The sequence below is a fragment of the Octopus sinensis genome, unplaced genomic scaffold (assembly GCF_006345805.1).
Source record: "Octopus sinensis unplaced genomic scaffold, ASM634580v1 Contig15555, whole genome shotgun sequence".
NCBI lineage: Eukaryota > Metazoa > Mollusca > Cephalopoda > Octopoda > Octopodidae > Octopus > Octopus sinensis.
In genome coordinates, this window is record NW_021833791.1 from 21973 (window position 1) to 32958 (window position 10986).

Below are 10986 nucleotides of genomic sequence, written 5' to 3' on the forward strand. Positions count from 1 at the left end.
TAGCTAATATTCAATTGGGTATACAACAAAATTTTACGATAGAATTTGTTATTCTGGGTAACTTTCTGATACCCATAATAATATCTATGGCAAAATATCTTAATTTCATTTAAGATTGTGGGAAACCACTAACTATCCTTTCTTTCGCTTTGTTTACGTTTAGCGTAACGGTTCGTTTCCGCCATAATGATTTCAAATAGGCTCATTCGAAAAAGTAAAAAGAAATATTCTAAGGCTTTACTCTTCTGGGAAAGTCTGTGGCTTGGTCCTTTCCTCCTCAAAAAATCAAGGAAAGAAACAGTTTTTCAATTTTCACTCCATTCAGGTGCCAATTCATTTTCTTTATCGCAGTCGGAGCTCTCGGATTCACTGTTTTCACTTTTGGAAAATGAAACATCAGATTCATTATCAAATACCACGTGCTGTTTTTTTTTTCAGTCATAGAGTTAGATTTATCAAAGTCTTCAGTTGAAAATCCTTCGAATTCTGACTCGCCGCTTGATATGATGAAATTCGTATCCATTTTTAGTCAGAATTACAAATTTTGAAAACACAATAGGAACAAATTTGTGAAAAAAATTTCCCAAAATTCACGGAATTTAAATTACACTTCGATCGTTGTACAAAACTGTAGATGAACTGTTTACGAAGCATAATCACGTGTTTTCACGAATGTAATAAAGAGATTGCTCTGATATTCTCATTTAAATATAAATAGGTAAATACGGTAAATACATATTTTGTGGTGTAGTTAGATGAAAAGTTAATAAAAACAATATTGTTTTTTAAAATCGGAATAGAGTGTCGAAACTACAGGGAGAAACTACAAATTATAGATTTTTAAATGGAATTGATTAACATTCCTAAGAGTTCACAGATAACGAAGCAGCTGTTACATCATTTCTGCAAAAGTTCGAAAGCATTTGATCAGGGATCAGAAAATTAGCCAAAGGTTTGAGGATAAACAAAAAAATAATCAAAAACAGATACATACCAATGCCAACTTCGATTCTGTTCATCTAAGCCGAACTGTTCAATGCAAATACTTTTAGTATAATGGTGCGGTCTAAACCTGGCGCCCACACATTAAATAGTAAAGCGCATTGAAGTATAAAAGAGGTCATACTGATTTTAAAGAAAAGACGATAAGCTTAAACCGAAAGACAAATCTATTTGTCAGGAGGCCGTCACTGCTGCAATTTGCCACTCCTATATAAAGATCATACAATGCATTCTAATCGTGACAAAACTTATGAATACACTAATACGACAATTAAAATAGGCGCCTCCCAGATTTTATGAAACTTTTTATTTACTGACTCGGTCAAATGAGAAATTTTTTATACATACGTAATCCAATATACATTCATGTAGACATCCATCCGTACATCCATCCGTACATCCATCCATTCATCCGTTCATATATACATACATACATATATACATACACACATACATGCATACATATATACATGCATACACACATACATAACACATGCTTATATACATAGATACATAAATTTATGGATACATATGCATATATAAATACATGAATGCATACGTATATATATACATACGTACATGCTTATATATATACATACATACATGCATACATACAGACATACATGCATAATCTTTTAACCACCAAATGTCTACGTGCATCTCTTGACCAGGTTTGCATATATGAGGCTAAGATCATAAGACTTGGAAAGCGGCTCCTTGAGCAGCATTTCTAGTCTGATAAGCTTAAATACATATCAAAAAAGCCGCACGACTCTACTACGGTATGTCATCAGATGAAAAGATGAGCGCATATCAGCAGAAGCCCATGCATGTATATGTGAGTAGGAAGCACTGAGATAATAGTAACATTTGTCATTAAAGCAGTCTATTATAGACCAGCAAACAGATTCCTACTTCCCACCTTGATTTGAAGGGTATGCGGTTGCAATCCAGGGATATGAAATATCAACCAAATATACGATGCACAAAAGAAGAGAGATACATGAAAAGCAGTAATATATGACAACCTATGCAGTTGTTCGAAAATGTCATCACAGTATTAGCTACCGATGAGATATGATGTAGTAGCTAGGACATTGTATATAACGAGTTCCGTCGGAAGCATAAACCCGAGAACAAAGAATAACCCACGGTATGGTAGACTCCATATCCACTTATAATAAAAAGGAGTACAGGTGAAATGCTCCACTGGAAAACTCAATAAATTATAAACATATACCTGGTATAATCATTTGGGATAGAGAAGAGAACTGTGTATAGTTGTGGAAGTCAACTCCCCTGCAGATGTTAACATAAAGCCGAAGAGAAGCGAAAGAGAAAATACGCTGAAAAATAAAATGCCTACGCAAAATCTGCAGTTACTCTAATCAGATTACAAGTTCGTGTTTATACCTGTAATTATTAGGGCACTGGTATATGTAACACAATGCTTAAATACCAATCTTGAGTAATTGGACTTCTCAAACTCAGAAAGAAGAAAGCTAATTCGAAGACTACAGATCCAAGCAATCAATGGAACTCTAAATATCTTATAAAATTTTCCAGAGGCTTATCATTTAAGTGTATATGAGTATGTCTAGATATGCAAGTATATGCATTGGAATACATACATAAAACAAAACATACAAATTTGCACATACACAAATATTTGATTTATATTTTTGAAATTCAAATGAAGAAGAATTGGTTCTGGGTTAGAATCCGGCTCCTCTATTGTCACGAAAGCTTGAAATAAAACTGAATAAAACTGAATACTGGCGTACATACATAAATACTTGCATACATACATAAATAGATATATATGCATACACACATGCTTGCATACATACATACATACATACATACATACATACATACATACATACATACACAAAAGACACAAATCTGTACGTATACATATATACATACACACAAACAAATCCTGTTGTTGATGCTAAAATTACAATGAAAGAGCCTTGGATTTTTGTTAGGAAACCGGCCCTTTCACTTTTTGGCAAGAAATCTTGAAATAAAACTGAATAAGGACATACGTACATTCTCAAAGGCTACAGAGCTGCAGTTTGGCCAGAATAATGTTGCTACATGATTGTGAAATGAGGGAAACTGTAAGCAAGACTAGCAAAATCTCCAACACTGACTTAACGGTTTCCTCTATATCTGATGAGGGATGTTACAGGCACCAAGGGGTGGAAGAGAACATATCATACAATGACACATGTAACAACAAATCATGTGTCATTAAAGAATGTTATAGTCGAATAAAGAACATTTGGACCCAGAACTCTGCATTCAGAAAAAAGAAAAACAGTGACTCAAAATGTATTTGCTGTGCCAATACTCATACCAACATTTAGGCTGGTTGGACGCTCGATGAGATCCGAACTATTGATGTGAAAACCCCAAACATGCTAACCAGCAGACACAAGTTCCACATCAACAGTGACGTACAACGCCAATACCTAAAACGAAAGCAAGGCAGCAGAGGTTTAATATCAATCCAGACTGCCTTTCAGTGTCGTATCCCCTCGGCAACATTATTTAAGTGCCAAGTGTCGACGTGCATCCTCTGAGTCATCAAAGGAGTACTTTGGTGATATTTTTGAGCAGCTGCTAATCTTTCGAACGAAATGTTGCGCAGAAACACGGCATAATAAACAATTTCTTGCAGCTTCAAGAGATCACTATCTCTTTTGTTTGTTAGGTATTTCATCGCAATTTCATTTTCTTGGATTGCAAACGCATAGTCGTTGTATTGTGATGTGTTGTTGGTGGTCAAGATTGCAACAGATGTTTCATGTCCATAGGATTATCTTCCTTCAGACGGCGAGCTGGCAGAATCGTTAGCACTTCGAGCAAAATGCTTAACGGTATTTCGTCCGTGTCTACGCTCTGAGTAGAAAATCCTCTGATGTCGACTTTACCTTTCATGGCTTCATAAAATAAATACCAGTTTAGAATGTTTTTTTATTAAGTCTAGCTGGGTTTTTTTCGTTGTTTTTATTACAGATACGTCCCAATCCAGACAATACGAACACTCTCACTACAAATCCCTATAATTAAAATACCGTTAATTATCTTTCTCTCTGCTGCTCATCTCAGTCATCCTCGACAAGATCGACAGCGATAAAATGTGCTTTTGGACCACATCTTAATAATGTGCTTATGAGTGTGTGTGTGTGTGTGTGTGTATGGTTGTATGCATGTATTTGGTTGTGAGTGCATATATTTATGTATGGATGTAAATATGTGTCTGTATACATGTACGTATTTCTTTTTCTCTTTTTAAATTGGAGTAACTTAGGCCTGAGCAACTACATTTTTTCTTTATTGCCCTAGTGGCTAAACAGGACTGGCAAAGGGATAGAGTTGATTACATCAACCCCAGTGCGTAACTGGTACTTATTTAATCGACTTATTCCTCCTTCAAGTGTTTTATGCTATCCTCCGTCCTCGACCTGATCTTCCATCCCTGATAGGGATATTGCTACGAGTTTAATGCTCCTTCAAAATCAAGGAGTGATTGCAAACCAATGAACTACTGATGATTATATTGTAGCTGTACTTGCTGCATTATTGTTCAAGCGTTGTTAATTAACAGAAATGTCACTGGAGAGTCAAGTTTCCGGAAAACTGTATTTGTGCATTGCGTCTCTGGCAGTTTTATTCTGCAAATTATGCTTGCTGTAATTTTTAATTGATACTTTTTCTATCTTAATTTGAATTATCCTAGTCTTGAGTAATTGCGATGTAACCAAAGAACATATTGTAATTTAAACTTCTCCAGGAATATTAATTTAAGCAAAAGGATAGAAAGAAGCAAAAGTTTGCAATTCATTGCACTCCTCCCCTATATATATATATATATATATATATATATATATATTATATATATATTATATATATATATATATATATGTGTGTGTGTGTGTATATGTATAATAAGAGTAAACAATAGCTTTAATGGTTTTTTAAAAAAACAACAATTATTTACTGGTAGATTTCGGCATGTAAATATAACCATTAACGGTGGGAACTTCTATAAAAGTTCAATATATATTTTGTATATAAATAAAAAAGGCAGGCAACATGTTACTCAGCCACATACCGAAAAATTAGAAATAGCAGTCAAAGACTGTTTATTTCTATTTTCTACAAATAAGACTCAACATACGACATTTTTTGTACACACACATTTTTTGTACATGATGAAGGGTTTGCCAATTGTTGATGTAGCTCCCAAAAATATATTTGAGCTTCATGTTACCCATATATTCATTAGTGAAATATTTCAGTATGTTGGGACTGATAAGTAGCATGAAGTATCATGAAAGCCTAACTACTCTGTGCCTTCTGCGTGCTGAAAGCAGCCCTCTAAAATGGCATGGCAATGCTTCTCAATATTTATAATACTGCCACCTGGCGTGTGTGTTTGTGTGTGTGGTTGGCGCATCTGTACAATGCTGTCGTGTTTGGCCCCGATTTTGGAATACTGTTAAATAGATAATTCAAGTATTTTAAATGTAATATGCGAATAAATTGGTTTTTGTCACAATTCACAACATCGAAACACACACACACACACACACACAATAATTTGTATCATAAACCGTGAATCCTCGAAATTTTTCTGAATATATCGCTTTTCATTTCATTTGTATTATTTTCAAATTTTAATAAGAACGTATGTATCATACTGTTCTGTTTTAAACATTGAAACGAAAATATATAAAAGGAATTTCGAAAAAACTTCAAAAGTAAAGACATTGTTGGGGTTGGGTTAGCAAATAAATAAAACTATTTTTCCGTGGTTTCTTAATCAGTCTCTTTGCAATTAATATCGGAATAGACTATCAAAAACTACCCAGAAAAACAATTAGTTATAGATTTTTAAATGGAATTCTTTGATTAAAACACCAGCAAGTAGAAGTTACTTTATTTCTGCAAAAATATGGGGAATGATTACGGAGATGTACTTGCATAGCGAACGACTTGATCTGAGATCGTGTGCTGGAACGAAAACAATTGCAGCGTGGAAGTTGTTTATTAGCCATTTAAGAAACACACAAAACCGTTAGATTCACTTCAACATTTAAATTTAATTTGTCAAAATATTTTCATCGCTTTGAGACCGCGACCTGTTCACTGACAAAGCTTCGTTGCTAAATCGACGAAAATATTTTGACAAATTAAATATAAATGTTGAAGTGAATCTAACGGTTTTGTGTGTTTCTTAAATGGGGAATGATCACGATTTTAAAAACCTTTGATAAGGGATCAGAGCGATCAGTTACAGCTTGACGATAAACAACAAAGTCATTAAATATGATAAAACAGATTCCACTGCCAACATTTGAAGCAGTCTTTCTAGATTACATGTGAGAGACGCAACACATTCTCACATTTATAAACTCAAACAGAATATCTTCTCAATAACAATCAGTCAACATAATATTGCAACATAAATTCGACAAATAAAGTACACGAAACGCATTGAAATGTGACGTAGCCCATACTAAATGAGTAAATTCAGTAAAATGGGCTTTTGTATACATATATGCACCCATATATATATATATATGTATGTATGTATGTATGTATGTATGTATATATAGACAGATAGATAGATAGATAGATAGATAGACAGACAGACAGACAGACAGATAGATAGATAGATAGATAGATAGATAGATAGATAGATAGATAGATAGATAGATAGATAGATAGATAGATAGATATGAAAACATACACATACGTGCACAAATGTACATACAAATATATTTGCTTATAGCTATCCGTCAATGTTAACGACGACATTGTCCTCTAGGAGTCTTATCCTACATTTTGTAAGTTGACCGATGTGAAAACAATTTGATCCTGGAATGGCATGTCCTTGAACGCAGATGACAAGGGAAGCTGCTCATTATGTTGATGGGGAGTCTGAAATGACGTTGAAGTCTCTTTTCCTCAAGTCTCTCACGTCGGATTAGTTCAAAGTGTGAAGCTCCTTCGTCGCTGAGGGAGCGCCAGATTTGCCGGTTGTGAGCAAAGTATTCAAGTTGTGCCGGTTGAATGTTGCGGGAGTTAAGGACAAGCTAAAGATGATCCTGGAATCTCATTTTCGGAGGCGTCCAAAGGAGGAGGAGATGATCCGTCGTAGAACGTCATCGACGATATGTCCATTTTGTGATATGTCCATTTTACCTAGGTGGTTAAAAGAGTCAACGTTTGACAGAAGTGTGTCGTTTATATATAGTTATGTTGCTGGATGTGTCTTTTTTTATTAAGTACGTTTGCATGATCTCGTTGTGTTTTTATGTTGATGTTAAGACCCAGACGAATATAGGTTTCATCCATGGCACTTAAGAATCGCTGGAGTGAGGCTGTTTTCTGAGCAGTGGCAGTGGTAACATTTGCATACCGGAGCTCAAATATCTGTTGAGATTTCGCTTTGAGTCGGTGGGTCTTGAAAATACTGCCATCATAGCGATAACGGGTTCTTATGCTATCGTCGGTACTCTGTTGGACCTAGGAGAGGAGAGTTACAGCTATGTAGATGCTGAACAAAACAGGAGTGAGAACGCAACCCTGTTTCACTCCCGGTTTTACTCTGAATTGTTCTGAAGACGCTCCACCAAGACAGACTCTGGCTAGCATTCCGTTGTGGAATTTGCGGATGAAAGTTAAAGCAGTTGAAGGATAGCCACAGTTTCCATAAAATGTCACAATCAACGGTGTCAAAAGCATTCGTCATATCGAAGAAACCAAAATTCCTTTTTGTTGTTCTCTGCATTTTTCGAGAAGTAAGCGTGCACCAAATATCAAATCAATTGTGCTCATATAAACCACATTGAGATTCAGGGATGGTGCAGTCCGACACGAAGATAAGAAGATGGCGGAGAATAATGCGTGCAAGAATGTTGCAAGACACATCCAGAGGCTTCTGCAGTCACTGCAGTCGGATCGATTGCATTTTCTTTTGTAAATGCAAATAATGTTGGTATTTATTTTTGTTTGTTTGTTTTTCCAACAGAAAACTAGGAAAGAGTGAAGATATGATGCAAGTTGTGGTCCGCCGTATTTCCAAACCTCTCCAGGGATACAGTCTTCGTCAGGAGACTTCTTATTCTTTTGGGAGTGCAGTACCTTCTAGACTTCGTCTTGACTGAGTTCAGCTGCTATTTCTTCGATGATTTGAAGTTTTGGAAGCTCATCTAAAATCGACGTATCTGTCCATCGTTAAGGTTCTTATTGTTTTCTTTAATTAGAGTAGAGCCGTCAGCGATACAGATAGGTGCAATCAGGCAATGCGAAGGACCGAAGTTGTCTTTGAACGGGTCGTAGAGTTCATAAGTTTTCTTTTCTTCAGCGAGTTGTTGGATCTTTTCGGAGTTGCGGAGCCACCAACCATTCTGTGGGGCTCAGCCCTAAGGTTATGCTAGTTTGGGACTAAGAAATGAAGATTTGAGAGGTGGGCGTTATGAACACGGTTTTTCGCCTGCAAAAGGGGTTGGATAATGTCTGCATTATCCAACCCCTTGAGTTCTTCATGTGGGATATTCCAATAGTGGGTTCAGAGTGGGTGTATCGAATGATGGAGAGCGCAGAGTTCCAGAGTAAGTTGAGTTCATTCTGATTCTGTTCGACCTCGATTTCTTCCCTATGTTATTTTCCATATTGCGAGGGAGTTCTTGTAGAACTGGAAGAACTAGAACAACTGGGCAGACAGTAGCGACGTTTTTTTGTTTTTGGAGCTCAGTTTGTTTTGTTGTGCTGGAAAGACGGGCCACATTAAGTTTTGGAAACACTTTTGCCTTTTCTGGCCGGAGGGCGGATTTGAAGACATAGGTGCGCGCATCGTATGGGGATCGACCTAACATTCTGCACCGCGCTTGTATTTGATGTAGAAGGCATCGTTCTGATCATTTTGACGAACACTCACGTAATTGAGGAGATGCCATATCTTGGAGCGAAGGTGTATCCTTCTCCAAGCTGAGTGTAGAGACTGGTAGGAGGCGTCTTTAGTTTCTTCATTAATGCCTAACGTCGGGGCATATACACTGAATATAGTGGCATGTACTTTGTTACTGAGGAGAATTCGAAAGGTCATCTGCCGTTCAATTATATCGGTTGAAATCGAAGAGATGTTCTCCAGTAATGACCAACGGACAGCAAATCCTACACTATGAATTCTATTTTTGATTTGAAAAAGTCCTTTCCAGAAGTATATATATCTTTCATCAACTTCAGTGAGAGATCCGTCATCAGAGAATTTTGTTATGCTGAATGCATATCCACATTGCACCCTTTCAGTTAAAAGGCGATGAGCGCGGTCCTAAGGTTGGGTCGATCGTGGTCATCACGGTCAATCAAAGTTCGTATATTCCATGTAGCGAAAAATGAGAGATTGTGATGGATTTCTTATTAATCTTCGACCGCAGTATGGAGATGGCTTGCCAGGTGCGGTATTCTAGCTAGGTAAAAAGGTCTGACATCTTTTAGACTACATTTCCTAAGCCTCTCCTCAACTGAGGCGCTGAGAGTATTCAAAAGATCCTCCTGGTCACACATATAGGACACAAATCGGTGTGCAGTCCCAGAGTCACATCGAGACCACCGTCTTGCCTGCACTACCAAGAAGGTGGGATAAGAGGTGTGAGAACAAAGCTTACGCGCGGAGTTGTATAGGGTGATGGGACGGGCAGTTAGTCCTATTCGCATGCACCTGACTCTTGTTCAGCAGTACTACTTCGGACAAGAGAAATGTCCAAGACGACCAAAAGCTGTCAAGAAATTGCAGCTAGTTGCCGGAATCCAGGTTGCTATTCACTTGGGCAAGGTTTTAGGTTGGAGTTTCCATCTCGTAGAAAGATTGCCTCTCAAGGCTAATGAGCGCCATCTGCTCGCGAACAGAGCTATTTCTGAATGCTCTTTCACCATCTCACAGAAAGGATATCTACGCCCACATCCACCGAAACACAGTTGACCTTCAGTCGAAACCCTTACCATGAAGAAGCGTTATACCCCGTAATACAGGGCCCTTGCCTGAACTTGGCTGCTACTTTTACAGTACCTGCACCGCGACATGGAAGCGCTAGGCAAGAATTACCGCCGTATAAATTAGGGAAGATGACCCGAACTACCATCAACAAGGACCTTAGCTATCAGTAGCCAGGTCTCTATCGGAAGCCGGGAATCATAAATATGTACAAATATAAAACATAAGATATGCTTTATAATGTATAAAGATAAAAATAGAAAGCAACAGGATGCAATAGAATGTAGTAGAATAAGAATGAAAAAAATACACATTCTTATTCTTTTACTTGTTTCAGTCATTTAACTGCGGCCATACTGGTGCACCGCCTTTAGTCGAACAAATCGACCCCAGGAATTATTCTTTGTAAGCCTGGTGCTTATTCTATCAGTCCTCTTTGCCAAACCGGTAGATTACGGGGAAGTAAACGTACCAACATCGGTTGTCAAGCAATGGTGTGGGACAAACACACAAATAAATACGTATAGCTATATATATATAGTTTGTAGTCCACCACAACACGTGGGTATGTGGGTATTTGGTTAGAGTAGTATGGAAGTTACAAAACTGTCCCGAAGTGGATGAATATATTCAAATATATTAAAGGATAAAATCGTTAAATCATTTCAGTGGCCAGCATATAAAATAGAAATTTTAGATAATTCATATATATTTGATGCGAATATATTTGTGGTATTTGCATGTAATCGCAACTTTGCCTTTGCTTCTCTGTGAGTACGCATACATGTCTCACTTATTTCGCTCAGTATGCTTTTCTAATAGAGGAAGCCTTATCAAACTAATCCAGAAAACTTAGTTTTGCAAAAGTTGTTTCATTTCGATTTCAAAATTTTTATTGAAATTCTCATAAATATTCGCCGATTCATACCCTGCCCTATTTTAAACATACCCCGATATTGCTGAGTACA